Source organism: Somniosus microcephalus, unplaced genomic scaffold (genome assembly GCF_052327205.1).
Source record: "Somniosus microcephalus isolate GS21.2 unplaced genomic scaffold, FLI_Smic_1.0 unresolved_chr2, whole genome shotgun sequence".
Taxonomy (NCBI): domain Eukaryota; kingdom Metazoa; phylum Chordata; class Chondrichthyes; order Squaliformes; family Somniosidae; genus Somniosus; species Somniosus microcephalus.
In genome coordinates, this window is record NW_028225180.1 from 32,563,903 (window position 1) to 32,577,261 (window position 13,359).

The following is a 13,359-nucleotide window of genomic DNA, read 5'->3' on the forward strand; positions in this document are numbered from 1 at the left end:
ACACTGTCTGAACTCACAAGGGCCATCCTCCACAGGTTGCTTTCAGACTGAGCTCACTGAGCACGTTCTCCCTGGGTTGCACCATGCCTGATATCTCTGGCCCCATCCTCCCCAGGTTGCTCATTTTTTGATCTCGCTGGAGCCATCCTCCCCGGTTTAAACACTGTCTGATTTCACTGGGCCCATCCAACCCGGATTACACAATGTCTGTCCTCATTGGGTCCATCAATCCCGGTTTACAGTCTGCCTGATCATATTGTCAAAAATCATTGGACCTATTCTCCCCGGGCGAAACACTGTCTCATCTCACCTGACCCATCCTCTCCGAGTTACACACTGTCTGATCTCACTGGACCCATCCTCCTGGGTTACACAGTGTTTGATGCCACTGGGCTGATCCTCCCTGGGTTACACTCTGTCTGATGTCACTGGGCCGAATCTACACGGGTTACACACTGTCTGATGTCACTGGGCCCATCCACCCTTGATTACACAATGCCTGACATCACTGGGTCCATCCTCCCCGGGTTACACACTGTCTGATCTCATTGAGCGCATCCTTCTCGAGTTGCACACTGACAGATCTCACATGGGCCCATCCTCCCCGGGTTACACACTGTCTGAACTCACTGGTCCCAACTTCCCCGAGTTACACTCTGTTTGATCTCACTGGGCCCATCCTTCCCGGGTTACACTCTGTCTGGTGTTACTGGGCCCATCCTTCCTTGATCAGACCATGCATGCTATCACTGGGCACATCCTCCCCGATTTACAGATTGACTGATCTCTCTGAATCCCTCCTCACCGGGTTACACGCTGTCTGATCTCACTGGCTCCATCCTCCCCGTGTTACACGCTTTCTGATCTCAAGGGGCCCATTCTCCCCGGTTTAGACATTGACTGATCTCACTGTGCACATCCTCCACACGTTACTCACTGAATGATCTCACATGGGCCCATCCTAACCGGGATAAACCCTGTCTAACCTCATTTGGCCCAGCCTCCCCGGGATACATACTGTCTGATCTCACTTGGCCCATCCTCCCCTGGTTAAACACTGTCTGATCTCACTTGGCCCTTCTTCCCTGGGATACACACAGTCTGATCTCACTTGGCCCATCGTCCCCGGGTTACACACTGTCTGAACCATCTGGACACATCCTCCCCGGGTTACACACTGTCTGATCTCACATAGGCCCATCCTTACCGGCTTTCACACTGTCTGATGTCATTGGGCCCATGCTCCCTGAGTTACACCATGCCTGATATCACTGGGTCCATCGTCCCCGACTTGCTCAATGTGTGACCACACTGGACCCATCCTCCCCGTGTTACACACTGCATGAGCTTTATGGCCACACTCTATCCAGATTTCACACTGTCTGATCTCACGGACTGCATCCTCCTCCAGTTACCCACTGACTGATCTCAAATGGACCCATCCTCCCCGTGTTCCACACTGTCTGATCTCACTGGGCCCATCCTCCCCGGGTTACACACTGTCTGATCTCATTGGGCCCATCTTCCCCGAGTTGCACATTGTCTGATCTCACTGTGCCCATCCTCCCAATGACACGCAGTCTGACCTCACTGGGTCCATCGTCCATGAGTTAAACACTGTCTGACCTCACGAGGCCCATACTCCACAGGAAACAAACTGATTGAGCTCACTGAGCACGTTCTAGATACATAGAAATATAGAAGAGAGGTGCAGGAGAAAGCCATTCGGCCCCTCGAGCTTGCTCCGCCATTCAATGAGATCATAGCTGATCATCCAAATTCAGTACCCTGTTCCTGCATTCTCTTCATTCGCCTTGATCCCTTTAGCCTTAAGAAATATATCCAACTCCTTCTTGAATATATTGTATGAATTGGCCTCTACTGCCTTCTTTGGTACTGAATTCCACAGGTTCACCACTCTCTGGGTGAATAAATTCCTCCTCACCTCTGGCCTAAATGGCTTACCCCTTATCCTTAGACTGTGACCACTGGTTCTGGACTCCCCGACCATCGGGAACATCCGTCCAGCATCTAGCTTGTCTAGTCCGGCTGGAATTTTATATGTTTCGATGAGATCCCCTCTCATTCTTTTAAACTCCAGCGAGTACAAGCCCAATCGAACCAATCTTTCCTCATACGTCATTCCTGCCATCCCAGGTATCAGCCTGGTGAATCTTCGCTGCACTCCTTCCATGGCAAGTACATCCTTGGGTTCTCCCTGGGTTACACCATGCCTGATATCACTGGCCCCATCTTCCACAGTTTGCTCATTTGCTGTTCTCACTAGAGCCATCATCCCCGGGTTACACACTGTCTGATTTCACTAGAATCATCCTCCCGGGATACACAGTGTTTGATGTCACTGGGCCCAACATGCCTGGGTTACAACCTGTCTGATCCCACTGGGCCCATACTCCCCGGGATAACTATTGTCTGAAATCACTGGACCCATCCTCCACGGATTACAAAATGAATCATCTCGCTTAGCACATCCTCCCCCGCTTACACACAGTCTGACCTCAATGGGCCCATCCTCCCCGGTTTACAGACTGTCTGATCTCACTAGACCCATCCTTCCCGGGTTAACAAATGTCTGTTCTCACTGGGCCCACCCTCCCCGGGTTACTTATTGTCTGATCTCACTGGGCCCATCCTTCCCGGGTTACACACTGTTTCATGTCAGTGGGCACATCCTCCTTGGGTTACACCATGCCTGTTATCACTGGGCCCATTGTCCCCGAGATGCTAATTGTCTGATCTCACTGACCCCATCATCCCCTGATTACACACTGTCTGATCTCACAGACCCAACCTCCCCGGTGGTTTACAAACTGTCTGATATCACTAGGCCCATCCTCCCCTGTTTACAAACTGTCTTATCCCACTGACCTCATCCTCCCCGCCGCATATATTGTCATGACTCACTGGACCCATTCTCCACGTGTTACACACTGACTGATGTCACTGGCCCCGCCCCACCCCCCGTGAATACTGGGCCTATCCACACCGTGGTGCATATTGTCTGAAGTCACTGGGCCCATCTACCCCGGGTTAAACACTGTCTCATCTCGCTTGGCCCATCCTCCCCGGGATGCACACTGTCTGATCTTACTGGGCCCATCCTCCGTGAGCTAAACAATGTCGGATCTCAGTGGGCCAAATAATACCGAGTTAAGCACTGTCTGATCTCACTGGTCCCATCCTGCCAGAGTTGCAAACTGTCTGATCTCATTGGGCTCATCCTACCTATTTACACACATACTGACCTCACTGGGTCCATCCACCATGGGTTACACACCGTATGATCTCACTGTGCCCATCCACCCCGAGGTACACACTACCTTTTCTCACTGGGTCCAATCTCCCCGGTTTAAACTCTGACTGATTTCATTGGGCCGATCCTCCCCGGGGTACACACTGTCTGAGCTCACTGGGCCCATCCTCCACAGGTTATACATTGTCTGATCTCACATGAGCCACCCTCCCCGTGTTACACATTGTATGATCTCACTGGGCCCATCACAGCCAGGTTAAACAGTGTCTGATCTCACTGAGCGCTTCCTCCCCGAGTTGCACACTGACAAATTTCACATGGTCCCTGGGTTACAGAATGGCTGATCTCACTGGGCCCAGCCTCCGTGGGATAAACAATTTCTGAGCTCACTAGGCCAATCAACACCGAGTTATACACTGTCAGATCTCACTGGGCCAATCCTCCCCTGGTTGCACGTTTTCTGATCTCACAGGGCCCATCTTCCCCCTGTTGCACTCTCTCTGATCTTACTGGGCCCATCCTCGCGAGCTACGCACTGTCTGATCTCACTGGGCCCATCCTACCGTGGTTATACACTGTTAAATGTCACTGGGCCCACCTTCCATGGGATGCACCATGCCTGATATCACTGAGCCCATTTTCCCCGAGATGCTCATTGTCTGATCTCACTGAACCGATCCTCCCAGTGTTAAACACTGTCTGAGCTCACTGGACATATTCTTTTCCGGCTTACCCACTGCCTGATCTCACTGGATCCATCCTCCACGGGTTACACACAGTCGGACCTCACTGCGACCATGTTCCACGGGTTGCACACTGTCTGATCTCACTGGGCCCATCCTCCACGGGTTACACACTGTCTGATCTCACTAGGCCCAACCTCCCTGAGTTACACACTGTCTGATCTCACTAGGACCATCCTCCGCGGGTTACACCATGTCTGATCTCACTGGGCCCATCTGCCCTGCATTACACATTACTGAACTCACTGGGCCCATCCTCACGGATTTACACACTGTCTGATCTCACTGGTCCCATCCTCCCCGAGTTATAACTGACTGATCCCACTGGGCCCATCCTCTCCGGGTTACAAGCTGGCTGTTCTCACTGGGCCCATCCTCCCTGAGTTACGCACTTGTTGATCTCACTGGACCCATCCTCCCAGGGTTGCAAAGTGTCTGATCTCACTGGGCTCATCCTACCTAGTTACACACAGACTGATCTCACTGGGTCCATCCTCCATGTGTTACACACCGTGTGATCTCACTGTGCCCATCCACCCCGAGGTACACACTGCCTTATCTCACTGTGCCCATCCACCCCGAGGTAAACACTGACTGATCTCACTGTGCCCATCCCCCCGAGGTACACACTGTCTGATGTCACTGTGCCCATCCACCCCGAGGTACACACTGACTGATCTGACTGGGTCCATTCTCCCCGGTATAAACACTGAAAGATCCCATTTTGCCGATGCTCCCCTGGGTACACACTGTCTGAAATCACTTGTCCCATCCTCCACAGGTTAGACATTGTCTGATCTCACTGGAGCCACCCTCCCCATGTTACACATGGTCTGATCTCACTGTGTCCATCTTCCCCGGGTTACAGTCTGTCTGATCTCACTGGGCCCACCGTCCCCGGGTTACATTTTCTGATCTCACTGGGCCCATTCTCCCCGAGTTACATTTTCTGATCTCATTGGGCCCATTTTCCCCGAGTTACTCCTAGAATGATCTCAAATGAGCCCATCCTCTATGGGTTAAACACTGTCTGTTCTCACTGGGACCATTTTCTACGGGATACACACTCTGATCTCACTGGAACCATCCTCCACGTGTTAAAAACTCTCTCATCTCACTGGGGCTATCCTCTCCGGGTGCAACACTGTCCGATCTCACTGGGCCCATCCTCCCGGGTTACACACTGTATGAAAACACTGGGCACATCCACCCCACGGGATTCACTGTCTGAACTCACTAGGCCCATCCTTCCCGGGCTAGACACTGTTTGATGACACTGGGACCATCCTCCCTGGGTTACACCATACCTGATATCACTGGGTCCATCCTCCCCGGGTTACACTCGGCCTGATCTCACTGAACACATCCTCCCCGGGTTAAACACTGTCTGAGCTCACTGGGCCTATTCCTTCCCGGGTTACAACTTGCTGATCTCACTGGAATTGCTACACTCTGTCTTATCTCACTGGGCCCATCTTCCCCGCGTCAAACATTGTCTGAAATCACTCATCATCCCGGGGTTACACACTCTCTGATCTCACTGGGCCAATCCTCCCCGGGTTACACATTGTCTGATCTCACTGGGACCATCCTCTCGGTGTTACAGACTGTCTGATCTCACTTGGCCCAGCCTCCCAGTTTACAAACAGGTTTATCTCACTGAGCCCATCCTCCCCGAGTTAAAACTGACTGATCTCACTGGGCCCATCCTCCCCGATTTACGCCCTATCTGATCTCACTGGGCACATCTTCCCCGAGTTACACTCTGTCTGAACTCACTGCGCACATCCTTCCCGGGTTAGAAACTGTCGGATCTCACTGGGACCATCCTCCCAAGATACACACTTTCTGATCTCTCTGGGACCATCTACCCCGAGTTACACACTGACTGATCTCACTGAGCCCATCCTCCCCGGGGTAAACACTGTCTGATGTCACTGGACACATCTTCCCTGGGTTACACCATGTCTGATATGACTGGGCACATCCTCCCCAAGGTTCTCATTATCTGATCTCACTGGACCCATCCTACCCGGATTACAACTGTCTAATATCACTGGGTCCATCCTCGTCGGGTTACACACTGTCTGATCGGTACGGAAAACATAAAAGTTCTTGGCTTGGCAGATTATGAAGCAGAACTGGAATCAGTTTGGGCGAAGCTAAGGAACAGCAAAGGGCGGAAATCATTGGTGGGATTTGTATATAGGCCACCAAACAATAATGGTAAAGTAGGGCACAGTATCATTCAAGAGATTTGAAGGGCATGTAACAAGGGCAATACGGTAATCATGGGGGACTTTAATTTGCATATTGACCTGGCAAATCAAATTACCACTTATGGTGTGGAGGACGAATTCTTGGAAGGCATGCAAGATGGTTTCCTGGATCAGTAAGTGGAGGTACCAACCAGGGAAAAGGCTATACTGGATCTGGTACAGTGTAATTTGAAAGGGCTATTCAATAATCTTTTGGTAAAGCGGCCTTTAGGTACAAGAGACCATAATATGTTAGCATTTTACAGTAAGTTTGAAAGTGATGTTGTCCAATCTGAAGCTAAGGTATTGAATCTAAACAGAGGAAACTAAAAGGGTATGCATGACAGGATGGTCATGGTAAATTGGGAGACTACACTAAAAGATATCAAGGTGGACATACAATGGCTAACGTTCAAGAATATAATGAATAATTTGCAACAAACATATATATTCCTCTAGGGCATAAAAACCCCAAAGGAAAAGTGATCCAACCATGGCTAACAAAAGAAATTGAAGCTAATATTAAGTCAAAGAAGGAAGCTTATAAAGTTGCCAGAAAAAGCAGTCAGCCTGCGGATTTAGAAAACAGCAAACGGGGACCAAGACATTGATAAAGAAGGGGAAAATGGAATATGTGTACAAACCAGCGAAAAATATAAAAACAGATTAAAAAAGCTTCTATAGGTATGTGAAAAGCAAAAGACTGGCGAAGGTAAATGAAGATTCTTTACATTCAGAGACAGGAGAATTTATAATGGGGAAATGAGGAAATGGCAGTTAATTTCAGTACATACTTTGTTTCTGTCTTCACGGAGGAAGACACTAAAACCCTCCCAGAAATACGATAAAACCAAGGCCGTGATGAAAATGAGGAACTTAAAGAAATTAATAATAGTAAAGAAACAGTGCCAGCAAAATTAATGGGACGAAAGGCCGGTAAATCCCAAGGACTGGATGACCTACATCCTAGGGTTTTGTAAGAGGTGGCCATTGGAATACTGGAAGCATTGGTTCCCATCTTCCAATATTCAATAGATTCTGTAATGGTTCCTGCAGATTGGAGGGTAGCAAATGTAACTGCGCTATTTAAGAAAGGAGGGAGAGCGAAAACGGGGAACTACAGACCTGTTAGCCTCACATCGGTAGTTGGGAAAATGCTGGAATACTATTATAAAGTTTGCAATAACTTGGAAATTAGAAACTAATAGTAAGTTTGGGCAGATTCAACATGGATTTATGAAAGGGAAATACTGTTTGATAAACCCATTGGTGTTTTCCGAGGATGTAACTAGTGCAGTAGACCGGTATATGTGGTGTATCTGGATTTTCAGAAGTCCTTCACTAAGGTCCCACGCAAGAGGTTGGTGAAGAAAATTAGGGCACAGGGAATTGGGGATAATATACTAGCATTGCTTAAGAGACAGAAAACAAAGAGTAGGGATAAACGGGACTTTTTCAGAATGGCTGTTACTAGTGGGGTACCACAAGAATCGGTACTTGGGCACCTGCTATTCACAATCTATATCAATGATGTGGATGAGGGGACTAAATGTAACATTTACATGTTTGCTGATGATACAAAGCTAAGTGGCAGTGGCAGTTGTGAAGAGGATGTGAAGAGGCTTCCAGGAGATCTCGACAGACTCAGTGTATGGGCGAGAACATGGCAGATGGAATATAATGTGTATAAATGTGAAGTTATCCACTTCGGTAGAAAAAACAGAAAGGCAGAGTATTTCCTAAATGGTGAAAGATTGGTAAATGCAGATGCTCAAAGGGACCTGGGTGTCCTTTTACATGAGTCACTGAAAGTGAATGTGCAGGTGCAGCAAGCCATTAGGAAGGCAAATGCTGGCCTTCTTTAGAAGAAGATTTGAGTACAGGAGTATAGAGGTCATACTCCAATTATATAGGGCCTTGTTGAGGCCATACCTGGAGTAATGTGCTTACTTAAGTCTCCTTGCCAAAGGAAGGATATACTTGCCATAGAGGGAGTGCAACGAAGGTTGAGGGGATTAATTCCTGGAATGTTGGAATGTCGTATGAGAATAGATTGAGTAAACTAGGCCTGTGTTGTCTTGAATTCAGAAGGATGGGAGGGGATCTCTTTGAAGCATACAAAATTATTACTGGGCTTGATAGGGTGGATGCTGGGAGAAAGTTTCCCTTGGCTGGGGAGTCTAGAATCGGGGCCACAGCCTAAAGATAAAGGGCAGGCCATGCAGGACTAAGATGAGAAGACATTTATTCAAAGAGAGGGAGGTGAATCATTGGGTTTCTCTACCCCAGAGCGTTGTGCAGGCTCAGACACTAGGTATATTCAAAACAGAACTGACTAATAATGACATCGAGGGATATGGCGATGGGCCGGTGAATGGAGTTGAGGCAGAAGATCAGCGATGATCTCAATGAATGGCGGAGCAGGCTCGAACGGCCGAATGGCCTACTCCTGCTCCTATTTTTTGTGTTTTTATGCTATAATGTTCTTATGATCCACTGAGTGCATCCTCTCCGAGTCACTTACTGGCTGATCTCACATGGGCATATCCTCCTCGGGTTACACACTGTCTGAGAACACTGGGCACATCCTCTCTGGGATACACACTATCTGATCTCACTGGGTCGATCCTCCATGGGTTACATGCTATCTGATCTCACTGGGCCCAACCTCACAAAGTTACACACTGCCTGATCTCACTGGGCACATCCTTCCCGCGTTTCACATTGCCTGATCTCACTGAGACCATCCTCCCCGGTTTACACACTGTCTGATCTCACTGGACCCATGCTCCCCAGATTACACACTGTCTGATCTCACTGAGCGCATCCTCCCTGAGTTACACACTGACTGATATCACTGGGCCAATCCTGCCCGGATTACACAGTGACTGATCTCACTGGGCCCATCCTCCCGGGGTTTCAAACTGGCTGATCTCACTGGGCCCATCCTCCCCGGGTTTCAAACAGGCTGATTTCACTGGGCTCATCCTCCCCGACTTGCGCACTCTCTGTTCTCACTGGGCCCATCCTCCTCGAGTTACGAACTGTCTGAACTCACTGGGCCCATCCTCCATGGGTTACAATCTGTCTGATTTAATGGGCCCATCCTCCCCGAGTTACACACTGACTGATCTCACTGGGCCTATAATCCCCGAGTTACACACTGTCTGACCTCACTGGGCCCATAATCCCCGAGTTACACACTGACTGATCTCATGGGCCCATCCTCCCCGGGATAGACACTGTCTGATTTCACTGGGCCCATCCTCCCCGGGATACACACTGTCTGATCTCACTGGGACCATCCTCCCCGGGTTGCACACTGTCTGATCACATTGGGCCCATCCTCCCCGGGTTACACACTGTCTGATCACACTGGGCCCACCTCCCCGGGTTACACACTGTCTGATCTCACTGGGCCCATCCTCCCCGAGTTACACAGTGTCTGATCTCACTGGGCCCATCCTCCCCGGGTTACACACTGTCTGATATCACTGCGCCCATCCTCTCCATGTTACACACTGTCTGATCACACTTTACTCATTCTCCCTGGGCTACACCCTGTCTGCTCTTCCTAAACCTACCCTCTCTGGGCTGCACACCTCTTCTAATTCTCTGTGCTGTTTTACTGTCCGATATTTCTATATTGTGTTAATTATCTGGAAGCAATTTTATCCTCGTCTCTGTCAAATATTCTAAGCTGCAAAAATGGGTCTTATTTAATCAGCACCACGCAATCCTCATCTATTCGTAACGGCGAGTGAAAGGTTAAACCAGAACCTTGACATCTTATGTGCAACAGGAAATGAATGTGACAGGAAATGTGTTGGACCAACAGTAAGTGTGACGCTTGCAGTATGATTGCGGTACGAATAAGACTTTTAATGTATTCTTTTTTAATCTCGAATGCCTGGCTCATACTTAGATGGACTGGAATGTCTTCTCACTGCGTTTGTTGGAAGAAGCCAGATAGTCAAACGGTCATGTGCGAATGTTCACTGCACCGCCCCCAGTACTGGGAGTAAGGAATAGCATGTGGAATAATATTGTCTGTTCAAAATGCACTGAAATAAGCCTTATCAATATAAGCAATGTGTTATTAAACCATTGCAATAAGAAGTCTTAACGTTACATATATACTAACCTAGTGCTCAAAAGCAACATAATGGGAGCAGTGGTGTCCCCAGTGATCTGTTTTGGGCATTCATCTTTTAACGATATCATAATTGACTTTGGTGAAGGGGTACAGAACCGCATTTCTAAATTTGCTGACAACACTAAGCTCGTTCGCACAGTAAGCAGTGCAGATGGAAAATAAAGCATCAAACTGACATTGTTGGATTAAGTGAGTGGAAAGCATACGGTGATCCACTATGGACCTAAGAAAGATAGATCAGAGTCATTTCTAAATAGCGAGAATTTAAGAACAGTGGAGGAACAGAGAAATGTAGGTGTACAATTACAGAAATCAGTGAAAGAAAGTGGACAGATACAAATTTAATTACAAAGGCTATTATAATATTGGTCTCTATCTCAAGAGTGCTGGACTCACCGGTATCATCAGCAGCGACAGCAGCACTGGGTGAAGACTGAGCCCAGAGACCGCGGATTTAAAGAGTGGGGAGATAGAGAGTGGCCCAGACACACCGGTGGCAGAGGCAGCGAGAGCAGTACTGGGTGGAGACTGAGCACCGATAACGGGGGAGAGAGAAAAACCACAAGGACGTCACAGGACATCTCGCAACTGATTGGTTGGTAAAGCTCATGTAGTTTTTAAATTTTTCTTGCTCCTCAAGGGGCCGGGTTTAAAAAGCTGGTTAGAGATAAAACAGAAACTTAGAGATGGGTAACTGTTAATAATTTATTAAATTAGTAACTGTTAATACTATATTATATTAATTAATAGAATTCGATACATCGTGGTCTTAAGTTTTTGGAAAGCAATTTAACAGCCTATTAAATAGAGGCATGGCAGTGCAACTCAGTCCCATGGAGTGAAAACCCTGTGCTATGTGGGAAATCCAGGATGCTTCCCGTATTCTGGACAACCACGTGTGCAGGAGGTGTCATCAGCTTGAGGATCTTGAGCTCCGGGTTTCGGAGCTTTAACAGCAGCTGGCGGCACTGCGGTGCATCCGTGAGGCTGAGAGCTATGTGGATAGCACGCTCCAGGATGTGGTCACCCCGCAGCTAATGAGTTTGCAGGCAGAGAAGGAAATGGTTACCGATATACAGAAAAGGAGGATCAGGCAGGTAGTTTAGTACTCCTCTGAATGTATCCCTCTCTCCAACCAGTATTCTGTTCTGAGTAATGGTGAGAGCGATGGTTCCTATTGGGAGTGCAGCCAGAGCCATGTCCGCAGCACCACGGGTGGCTCAGATTTATAGGGGGAAGGAAGATGAGTGGTAGGGGATGCGATAATTAATGGAGCAGACAGGGGTTTCTGCGGCTGCAGACGTGACTCCCAGATGGCACGTTGCCTCCCTGGTGCCAGATTTAAAGATGTCGCTGAGCGGCTGCAGAACAATCTCAGACAGGAGGGTCAACAGCCAGCATTCGTGGTCCATATTGGTACCAATGACATAAGGAAAAAGAGGGATGAAGTCGTGCAGGCAGATTTTAGGGAGCTAGGAAAGAGTTTAAATAGCAATACCTCAAAGGTAGTAACCTCTCAGGACATTAGCGGTCGTACTCCCGCTGCCACACGGGAGTGAGTATAGAAATAGAAGGACTGAGCTGAAGAATGCGTGACTGGAGAGATGGTGCAGGAGGGAAGGGTTTTAGATTCCTGAGGCATTGGGACCGGTTCTGGTTGAGGTGGGACCTGTACAGACTGGACGGGTTGCAGCTCAACTGGACCAGAACCAATATCCTCGAGGGTAGGTTTGCTAATGCTGTTGGGGAGGGTTTTGAACTAATTTGTCAAATGGATGGGCACCAGGAAGTAACGTTAGAAAGGTGAAATGCAGTGCTCACAGGTTGGGAGGGGCAGAGAGCAGTAAAGTAAGAAATAGTAAGTTATAAGATGGGCTCAGACAAAGAGAGAATACAGGATGACCTAAGATGGGTTTATAATGTATGTATGTGAACGCACGAAGCGTAGTAAACAAGGTAAATGAGCTGCAGGCACGAATATCCACATGGGAATAAGATCTGTCAGTAATGGAGACCTCGCTCAAAAATGGGCAGGATTGGTTATTAAATATTCCTGGTTATAAGTTGTCAGGAAAGCTGGGTTGAAAAGAAAGGATGTGGTGTGGCAGTATTGTTTAAGGAGAATGTTACAGTGCTGGAGAGGGAGGATGTCCTGGAGGGGTAAAGGACAGAATCTATATGGCTAAAGAAATAATAGAGGTGCCACTACACTACTAGATGGATTCTACAGATCACCAAATAGTTGGAAAGATATGGAGAGGAAAATTAGCAGAGAAATTACAGAGAGGTGCAAGGACAATAGAATAGTAATAACGGGGGATTCAAGTATCCTAATATAGACTGGGATTGTAATAGTGTTAAGGGAGGAGAAGGGGAAGAATTTCTGAAGTGTGTTCAGGAAAACTTTCCAGATCAGTATGTTTCCGGCCCGACGAGGGAGGAAGCTTTGCTGGAGCTGGTTCTGGGGAAAGAGGTAGATCAAGTGGGGCATGTGGCAGTGGAAGAACATTTAGGAAACAGTGATCAAAATGTCATAAGGTTTAAATTAGCTATGGAAAAGTACATGGAGCAATCTAGAGTAAGATGTTTATCTGGGGGAAGGGCAACTTCAGTGGAATGAGAACGGATCTGGCCGGTTAAATTAGGGTCAAAGATTGGCAGGCTAAACTGTAGTGGACCAATGGGCTGCCTTTAAAGAGGAAATAGTTCGGGTACATTCGATGTACATTGCCAACGAAGGAGAAAGCTAGGGCAACTAAAATCAGAGCTCTTTTGATGGCAAAAGTGACAGAGAATATGATGAAGAAGAACGAGAGCGCGTATGGCAGATGTTAGGTTGCAAATGCATCTGCGAACCAGGCTTTATATAGGTCAGAGGAGAAGTGAAAAGAAAAAAGTAGCAAAGAGCGGATATGAGAACAGACTGGC

The 13,359-nt window shown here is 48.1% G+C and overlaps 1 protein-coding gene across 1 annotated transcript in view; it reads right to left on the minus strand.

The window, feature by feature from the left end:
- Nucleotides 1-10,940, minus strand: part of LOC147092430 (NACHT, LRR and PYD domains-containing protein 3-like) — a 92,500-nt gene extending 81,560 nt beyond the window's left edge. The window contains exon 1 of the mRNA XM_085975916.1: nucleotides 10,828-10,940. The gene's annotated coding sequence lies outside the window, so the exon portion shown is untranslated. The remainder of the gene's footprint in view (nucleotides 1-10,827) is intronic.
- Nucleotides 10,941-13,359: the final 2,419 nt, after the last annotated feature.